This window comes from Nesoenas mayeri (assembly GCF_963082525.1).
Source record: "Nesoenas mayeri genome assembly, chromosome: 18".
Taxonomy (NCBI): domain Eukaryota; kingdom Metazoa; phylum Chordata; class Aves; order Columbiformes; family Columbidae; genus Nesoenas; species Nesoenas mayeri.
The window spans coordinates 11431301-11441409 of record NC_137566.1 but is presented as its reverse complement, the minus strand read 5'-3'; positions in this window follow the sequence as shown (position 1 = coordinate 11441409).

The window sequence follows — 10109 nt, the reverse complement described above, 5'->3', positions numbered from 1 at the left end:
CTGCAGGATGCTCAGGTGTGGCCCGACTTGGCTGCGGTTCTCAGGAAGGCGCTGGCCCGGCCGTGTGCGCGGCGGGAGGCTCCGCGTGTCCCCAGGCACGGCCCCGGCGCTCGTGGCCAGCCCGCGGCCAGGCCAAACAGAGGAAGGTGAGGGTCAGCGGCACAGAGCTCTGCCCAAGACTCAGGAAGCACATTTTGGCAGAGGAAAGAAATACAATGCAAGCAGGGAGGGAAACTCAGCTTCCATCCAACCCCCTCCAAGAAGCTCTTGGCTCCCTACAGCTGCTGGACTCGTGCTATCAGTTATTGGGCTCTTTATTGTTACAGGCTTTCGTGTGTTTGTTTTCTGTCTTTTGCACCAGCGTGTTGCAGAGGGGAAAGAACGGAGTAAGACGGGAGGGCAGAGCCCGCGCTGGGGGACAGGCAGCCCGGCTTCCCTTTCCTGCCCGGCACTATCTCATTGTGTGGCCTTGGGGCATGTCACCATGTCACTTCCCTCTCTGCCCTGGCTCCTCCGTGCCATGGGCTGGTTCCACCCAAATGAGCACTCTCTGCTTGTTTACTCGTCTTTGTCCTTGTAAAGTGCCCTGGAGGAGTCTTGGGGGAAGCTCTGCATGGCCAGGGCGGGCACAGGCCCATCGCCCAGGGGAGCTGCAGCCAAGACAGAAGCGTTGGGGCCATGGCCCTCCCCTCCTTGCTCACACCAGCAGCTCCCTGCTGATTGAAACGCTTTCCTCTACAGACTCTGCCCATCCTGCCCTCTAATCACAGCAGCAGGGAGGGCAGCTGGAGATCCCACTGCCTGAGGGATGGGAGGTGAGAAGTGTCACACCGAGCAGCCCGCACAGGGTATTTCCCACTGAACACCACATGTGGTGTGTGGAAACGGCTACATACAGGGAACAGAGAGCAAGGCAGGGGTTACAGGAGCAAAAGTCCCCAAAACACATGTAACAGCAGTGCTTGTCCTTGCAAACCCCGCTCTGCTTCCCATCATCACTTGCTCGGAGCCTTTGTTTCTTCCAACCATGAGTGAAACCAGTCGTGGGATGTTGTGTTCAGGGCATGACATAATCTGGGTCTGCGACTCCACTGGAGGAATCCTTTTGAAGATTTACTAGTCTGGCTAATTACAATAAAACAGCAAAGGTGCTGCACTCTAACTGATTCGCAGTTAGTAAGTGGGGGTTTCTGCTTTCTTGTGCTTTTTGCTAGGAAACAAACCAGACCGATTCGGGGGTCGTCAGTGGCCTTTTCTTTGAGGAAGGGGGTCTGTTGGAGGTGTGCTGACATTTTCACAACGCCACTGTCCATCTCTGTGCTGCTGACAGCAGATCGTTTGATGAAAAATATAAGTCCCTTCCTTGCTCCTTTCTCTGTATGTTGCCTTTCTGCATGTCTTTAAGCTTGAGCAGTGACAATAGCCAGCAGGATTCATTTGCTGTTTGTTGACATTTTCACTCTCTGATGCGCATCCCTACGTTACCCTGTGGAGTTCGGCTGGTGTCAGCTGCAGAGGGATGGTTTGAGGACAGGCAGCATTAGCTGGAGATGCCCCTTCCACCCTCAATCCCTCTAAAAATGCCTATTTTAACAATAAACTTAAAATCTGCATTTGAATATCTACTTCCATGTGTAGTCCCATTTAGCTGCTATTGTCCTTAAAATATGTATTTGCTATCCATTCCAGCATCTTTACTGTATTTTCGAGAGGATGTGTCATTACATCTCATCTGTGGTAAGTCGCTGGTGTCTCATTCTCTGCGGTGGGCAGGTTCTCTGCTCCCTCTCGGTGTCCCAGCAAACCTGCCCCTGCGCTGCCCTCTCGTCTCCTGGTGGTTTGCTCCTGCCCAGCAGCTGCAGCTGGGGTGGCCCGGGCTGGTGTCACATCGATGGCTTTAGCATCCACAGTTCACAGGTGTGAAGTTCTGTGTGCTTATTTAGAGCTGTGAGGAGTGAAATGTACAGAAGTAGGAAATGGATGGGAGAGGGTTCTGGGCAAAGCTGGTGGGCGGAGGTGGCAGCGTGACACCCACGAGACTCCAAAGCCACCGAGAAGCTCCGTGACTTCTAGCCCTGTCCTGGGGTTTCTTTCAGCCGTCACAGGCCAACTGCCCCATGGATCTAAGGGCAGAAGAGCCAAGCCCCACAGGTGCTGCTGGACCCCCATGTCCACCTGTCTCCAACATTTCCAGAGCACCAGCAGCTCCCGAGGAGCAACCAGAGCTACTGGGTCCTGGCGCTGGGCCGAGCCGGTCGGTGGGACGGGGTGACCGGGCCCTGGCAAAGTGCTGTCGGAACAAAACTGAATTGAACTGATTCTTTTCCTCTCCCCTCGGCCTGCGAAGAAATTTTTTTCCATTTACTATAAAACATGGTCCTTAATAGTGCTGAAGTGCTCTACGTATTTTAAATAAACATGAGTGGATTTGAGCCCAGGAGGACATGAAAGAATGCAACATTTGCGGGGTACCGGCCGGCACACATGTCAGCAATTTGGCTGCCTTGTGTACTTTGGCTTTTAAAAAAGCATTTAAAAGTAAACAAATGAAGGAAAATCTGGCAGCTGGATTTCAAAGTAAATTGCTTTCAGCTGATAGACCCTGATTCCAGCTTGCTTGGGTAGTATCAAGCCATACATATCCAGCGAGAGGAGCGAGCGGCCGAGGAGAGTGGAGGCGGGAGGGAGAACAAAAGCAGGGAAGTTCTGTGGATTTAATTCTTCCATTTCCTTCCTTTGCACTAAACACTCCCTGCCTGTCCCTCGTGTCACATAGGCAGGTTAGTGCTTCAGACAGCAAACGGTGCTCCATCTTCTCCTGGCCCTGGTTCTGATGGGCTCTGTCTCCCTTCCATCTGGGATGGGATGGGATGGGATGGAATGGGATGGGATGGGATGGGATGGGAGTAGCAGCCATGGGACAGCATTAGCTGGCAAAGAGCTGAGCTTTGAGCTGCTCCATCAAACCCTCATCCCAACTGCTGCCCCATCCCACGGTCCCAGCCCCCGGGGACCAGCAGGACGGATCTGTCCCCCGTGGGGTCTGCGCAGGCAGGGGCTGGGGTGCTGGTCCCTGGGACTGCCTGCCCAGGAAGGCATCACCCCCCGCCGGCCGAGGGAAGCGGAGCTGGAAACGGCAGAGATAACGGAGTCATGGTGGGGGCGCAGGCTGCGGCGAGGCCCCGCTCCTCCGGATGGGCCTGGTGCGTCCCTCGAAGGAGGAGACTCAGCAAATGCTGACAGATAATGACGAGGTCTCGGGCTGGACAAAGAGGGGAGGTTGCTGAGGTCACGCTTTGGTGCGGCTTTGCGCTCCTTCTGCTTTGACTTGCGTTTCCTCAAGTTTATAGAACCTTCTGCAGGTTGGTTCAATGGAAAGGGCAGAGGAAACTGGTGGGTCTTAAATCCTGGCAGCGTGGGGCTGGGGCAGGGCTGCTCCCAGTCCCCCGGCAGAGCTGGCGAGCACGGGAAGCGCGAGCGGTGAGCACTGCGAGCTCAGGGCAGGGCAGCAGCTGCCGTGTCCCCTGGGGGCTGCCGGCAGTGACAGCAGCTCCTGCTGCACGGGGCTGCGAAGCTGCAGCCCCCGCAGAGCCCATGGAAAGCCCTGTGCTGCAGGTGACGCCGCGCTGGCAGAGCACCGCCGTGCTGCCCCCCAGCACCCGCGAGCCGGGGCGGGAGGCAGCAGAGGGGCCGGTGTCCCTGAGCAGTGCCCAGCTCCCTGCGCCTCGCTGCGGGACCCAGCTCTGCTCCCCAGCCACGCTCGTGGCTGCAGACACGGCTCTGTGTGATGCACCGCGCAAGGGACCAAGCGGTGAGGAGCTCTTGTGGCTTTTCTGCTCCATGTACCTCGCCAGAGGAGCATCCTGTCCTGGCTCAGGACTCACCTCTTGGTTCCTGGCAGCGCAGAGCTGCTGCCAGCTGTAACTTGCGAGGCGAAACCTCCTGGGTAAGCAACGCAGAAGGCAGCGGGGGCTCAGCCAGCGCCCTGGGCACACGCGGCTGCGATGGGAGCCAGCGAGGCTGGCTGTGCCCGCGCTCCAGCATGGCGCCCATTATCCCTTGGCACAGGAGGCCCCTGGCACTGCTGTGGGGAGCTGGCAGAGCCCACACGCACCTGCCGGCACCAACGAGCTCACCGGCAATTTCTTGGCTCTCATTAGCATGATGGAAAGTCATTTTCTGTGCTCTTTCCCCTCTGCCATGCACATGGGCTCCAGCACCACGCTCTGGCCGGTAGCAGGCAGGGCTGCTGAGCTTTGCTCCATCTTGGGAGGCACGTCTGCACCCTCTGGGTCCTGCCAGCTTTTATTCACTCCCTGATGTTATTTTTGAGAGTGAAGTGGCTGAGCGGGACCCCCACCCTGTCTCCCATGAGCCGCTGGGCACAGGGTCTCCTCCATGCCAGGAATGGTCACCCCGCAGCTCCTTCGGCTCCGAAACTTGGTGCCCAGGCCGGGCACCTGGGGCGGACAGGGGGCTGGGGGACTTTCCCCACACTGGGGGGACACAGAGGACTTGCTCTGCATCGGGGAGCGGCCGTGGGTACGAGGTGGGCAACGCTGCAGCCCTCCTATGGCAGGATGGAAACAACTCAGTGGAGAAGACAGTTGATCTGGATGTCCCTGTGATTAACGGGAAGAATATGTAAATGTATATGGTCGTTGCCATGGCTACGGCAGGAATCCTGGCTGGTGCTGGGGAAGGCAGAGCCCCGGCCCAGCCCGGGTCAGGATTTGCATTCCCGGCACAGCAGCACCCGTGCACCCCGGGCACCCCGGGCACCCCGCGGCGCTGGTTGGGGAGCAGCCGGGCTGCGCCTGCCCCGCGGCCACCACCACGTCCTGCAGCCACGGGGCACCGCAGCCTCTCGCCAGGATGGGTGCATCCCCAGCCGGGTCACGGGGTCCCCAGGGAGAAAACACCCTCATGGGAGGGATGGCCCTCGGGTCCCATAGTCACGTTTTGTCCCACAACAGCAGAAAGCCGGGTGCAACCGGGAGATGGGTGGGGATGCCCAGGGTGCCCAGGACCCTCCCACTGCAGGTGCCCCAAAGCCCAGGACCACCCAGCCCACCTCCCAGCAGGCCAGCAGCTTGTTTCTGGCTGATCCTATAAAGCTGGGAGGGAAAAGGGGTTTCACCTGCATGGAGCCTGTGAACCCTCCCTCCCTCCCTCCCCGCCTGGGGCTCCGGTGAGTGCTGCGGGTTTGGGGCTGCAGGGGGTGGGTTTGCTGTGGGTCAGGCTGTGTCACTGACTGTGTCACTCACCAGTGTGGCCGTCATGAGCCTGTGTCTGTTGGTGGCATCGTGTGCTGCTGGCAGACGCTTGTCTCGCGTGAGCCCCGTCCTCAGGGACGTGCTGGGTGGCCGCAGCCAGAGGGGGAGGTTGAAACCTACTGGTGTTCGAGCACTCAAAACCAACGAGTTCCTGGTTACCTGTTGTCTGCACATCTCCTTCCACCTGCGGGATGTGCAAAGGGGGCTTAAAACTCTGTGAAAGGAACCAGTTACTCCTACAAACTGAGAACCATAGGAGGGATGAGAACTGAGCCCGCACTCGGTGTAACTTCTGCTGCGGATGGTGTTGCCACACCGTGGTCCTTCTGCGGATGGGGGTTGCTCAGAGACAGGTTTCGTGCTGAAAGCACTCATTTTTGTGTTTATTCTCAAGCTATTTTGCAAACCTGACTTGAAGCAAGACCGTGGGCTGCTGCTCCTGACAGACACAGCGAGGGTGGTGGGCAGGGACCCGCGGTGCCTGCCCAGCCCACGCGGTCCCCACACCGGGTCTGGGGACCCCCGGTCCTGCACCCCTCTCCTTGTTCAGCCCCAGGTTCCTCGGCCGTTACCAATGGCCGGGCTCTCTGTCTGCTATTTCCTTATAATTTAAGAGCCTTCCTCACATTAATCTTTTTATTTTTATTTTGACAAATGTACGTTTCCAGGAAGTTGCTGAGGTCAAAGCAGCATCTGTTGCTCGTTATTTTGGGGGATGCAGAGGGTCTTTGTGAGGGTTTCCAAAGCAACAAGGAATTAAGTGGTTTGTAAAGCAGAGAGCAGGAATGAGGAGCGGGCTGGGGCTTCCTGAGAGGCGGCTGAAGATGCTGATGAAAATCAGATCAGCTCGGCTCTGTTTTCTTGGAAACTTGATCTATTTTTCTTGTACGACTGTCAGCCCGACTCCCGTATTTCATGTGCTTGGCCACGGCAAGCTCTGTGTTTTGGCACTGGGATTAGTGTGGCCCCGGTCGGACACGGGCTCTGTGGGATGGAAACAGAGCGGAGCGTTTGGCAGCAGCGCTGCAGGTCCCTGGGGTGGCTCTGGATGGGAACACGGGCTGAGACCCCCAGGACGGGCACCAGCTCCCGTCCCTCCACCCCACAGATGTCCCTCATCCACCAAACCCGCACCGCAAATTTCCCAGCACATCCCACAGGGCAGCTGTGGCGAAAGCTGCTTTTTCTTTCAAAACAACGCGAGGAGGGTCCGGTGCCAAGGCGAGGGCTGCGAGGAGCCCAGGAGATTTATCGCTGAGGAAATACTTTCTCCAGCGAGGGCTGACGGCCGCAGCAGGAACAATGGGAGATTCGCAACGTGAACAAAGCTGATTTCGTTCTTCTTTTTATCAATGCGTTTTCCTTGCGGATCCTCCCTTCCTGGAAGTTGGAGATGTAGCTTCCCCGGCGCGCCGGCCGCGTAATCAGCAGGAATGGCCGTATCCTGGCTGGGAAGCGAGCTGTGAAACGCTGTCGCCCGCCGTGATTTATGAGCCCGTGGCAGCGGCCAGCGGCAGGGCTGGCCCGGGGACAAGGTGCCAGGGCGCGTGCAATATCCACGTATTCTTTCTCCTCCTTGTCGTGTCCCTGGGGAGCCGCAAAAGGAAGTTAATGGATTAGACACACACGTTCCACTTGATTTTTATTTTTTTATTGCCGTGTCTTTCCAAACGCCTTTAGCAGACGCGTGAGCACAATGGGGTCGGGCAGCAGCGTCCCGGGCGGGCAGCGGGGAGCAGCCTGCCTGGGAAGGTCAATATGGAGAGTGTTTGCGCAGGGGCGTGGGGACAGGCTGTCCTGAGCAGGCAGCATCCTCCCCTGCTGGGGGGGCTCGCAGGGGCCACGCTCAGCCCTGTCTCATCGCCGCGATGGGCAGAGCGAAGGTGATTCCAGCTCCTCCGCAGCCAGTGCCGACTGACAGCCCTGGGGCACCGCAGCATCTTCCCGCGGGGACATCGGTACCCGCTGGTGGCAGCCGGTGCTGAGCAGAGCTCTCGCTGTGCCCGGAGCTGTGACATCCTTCCCAGCGGCTCTTGGGCCCATGCTCCTGCCATGTCGCATTATGCAATCCTCACCCGATCCCAGGAATATGAAATAATTATTCCAAGTGATCAGATTTTAATTATGCAACACAGAGGATGATTATTGTACACCAAATTGGTGCCGAGTGCTTAGTTATGTATATGCCAAATTTAGTCTATACTATTATACCCAGTGGGTGGCCATAGACAATCAGGAAGTAATTAGTTTTGCTGGAGGTTGTTCGGCTGCCTGGGTCGCTGTGCTGTCTGGGGAGCGTCTTGCTGCGCTCTGTGAATACCGCGGGCTCGGAGTTCAATACCGTCTTTTTGTGACGAGCTAATAAGCTGTCTGCATGGCGGCCTGTAATTAGCGCTGTCGATATTCATTTGGAAATGGAGACCGTGCCGAGCGGCTCCGCTGACGGCGCTTCCCTTTGTCGAGGCTCCCGGCTGGTCCCTCGCTGCTGCCGAGGAGCGGCGGTGGGTGCGGAGGGATGGGGATGCGTTGGTTGTGTGTGACACCCTGGGGTCCCCACCGAGGAGAGCACCCAGCACTGAGGGGCTGAGCCCCTGGGACCCAAACCTGCCCCACACTCACCCCTGTGCCAGCCAGGCTGTGCCCCTTGTGTGGAGCTGCTGTCAGCCCCAGGCGTGGGGTGGGGTCCCCCAGTGCCCTGTCCTTGAGATGGGGACATGCAGGGGCTTTGGCCAGGGTGGCCGTCCCTTCCCCAGCGCCACGGGCTGCTCTCGGGCATCACCGGGCAGTGCTGAGGGGCTGCCTGGCTGCACCTTTCCAGTCCGCCTGATCCTGCGGGGTTCACGCTCATCTGTTGGGGTCTCACATGCAGAACAGCGTGGCCTGGGGCCACCTTGGCTGGGAGGTCACCGGGTATGTCCCCCCGGGGTATCACCCCCGGGATGCTGTTTGCAGCCGGTCAGTGTTGTGAGGCACCGGGAAGCGGCCGCCTCTGCCGGAACAGCCTGGATGTGCCAGGCGGGAATTGTCTGAAGTACAGAGCAACTTTTACCTCTGTTACACAAAGGAAACTTTCCTCCTCTTTTTGTCGGGGATGCTCACTCCATTGAGATGATTGGCATACTGGAGAGCTGAGAAACTAAATTGTTTATACACTAATGAATAGAAGCTTGATTGCAAGATCCTGTTTGGAAAATTATAGTGCTGAATTGAAGCTGTACAATTACATCCAAAATGCTGCATATTCATTTCATCTGCTTTGCATAGAGATTAACAAGCGAGCCCTAAAGCAGACTCTGAAATTAAAGCTAACACCAGATTTAGTCACAGGTTACAAACTAAATGGCATTGTTTGATGGATATGAATCTTTACCACCTGCCTGCCTGATGATTGCTAGCAGCTTACCAGACAGCAGAGGAAAAAGTTTCTTCCCATGAAGGAAGCATAATAAGATGCTGGGCTGGAAGTGCCCCCCCTGCGTGGGCAGCCCCCCCAGGCAGATGTCTGCAGTGGGCCTGGGGAAGGGCTCCCCGCTGCCGGCTCCATGGGGCTGGAGGCTGCACCCGCCCCGGGGAGGGACAGAGGGGTCCTGAGGCCCCTGTGGGGGTCCTGGGTCCCTCCAACCCCGGGGCTGGGCTGGGTGCCCCCTCCTGCATGGGAGGGACAATCTCCCGGGGTCCCCATCTATCCTGGAGCCTCCGTGCTGGATCACCCGTGGGTTCCCTCCCTCACCTCGGAGGGACCAGGGTGCTGCACAGGTTGGGGGTCTCTGGTTCCAGCCCCTCTGTGGTCCCTGCGCCCCCGGCCGGCCCCGCAGCATCACGCTGTGCTTGTGATGTGCCTCCTCCCCTCGTGGGGCTCCCATCCTGCATGCTGGGGCCAGGATTTATTTTGGGAGCAGAAAAGGGGACAAGAAAGGGCAAAAGGGGTGAGTGGGAGCAGGGCCCTGCCCGTCCTGGCAGGGTTGTGCCAGGCAGCAGCGTTGGGTGCTGCAGACACAGTGCAGGTGCTGTTTGCGTTGGAAATGGGCCCTGTCCCTGACAAAGGAACGTGTCTCCTATGTGGCAGCATGTGAGGAGACACAGGACGTCCTGCTGTCCCTGGCACTGCAGGAGGGAGCAGATGAGGCCGTTTGAACGGGGGCTGTAGCACGGGGAGGGTGCAGAGATCTTTCTTTGGGAACATCCAGGGGTCCCCAATCTGTGCCCAGAGGCAGCAGCGCAGCTTGAGGCCCCTGTGGGGCACAGACCACGGCACTTCTTCTGCAAATCAGACTCCTTTTATTATATTTTCTTTAAAAGTCCGTTACCAAACTGCAGCGTATCGTATTCCTACAGACGGGCCAGTCTGTCTCTACTGCACTACGGGACAGCCCAGCCACAGATTTACAAGCCCCCAGGCCCGCTCACCGGCGGTGATGCCACCAGCCCATAGCCAGGTCCTCTGGGCCAGCTCTGGCATGGCTGCACTGGCCCTGGGGTCTGTGTCCCATCACCCCCCGTGGGAGCAGCACCATGCCAGGCACAGGCAGCGTGGCTGCTCCAAATCTCCATTTCTACTCCACACTTGCCCATCTTGACCCTCCAACACTTTCCCAATGCCCTCTCACAAACAACCAAGGTAGACGAGCATCCTTCTCTGGTCCCTCTCCAAAACCTGCCCGGACTGAAGGGGATACGTGGCACCACCAGGGTTTGCCTTGCCCTTCACCCAGGGCTGGGCTTCTTCCTCAAACCTGAACTCATCCCAGGACATTCACACTTCCCAGACCAAATTCAAACCACAGTTACACCCTAAAATCAGAGCAATGGAGCAGCTCCTGCCTGTGGCCACCA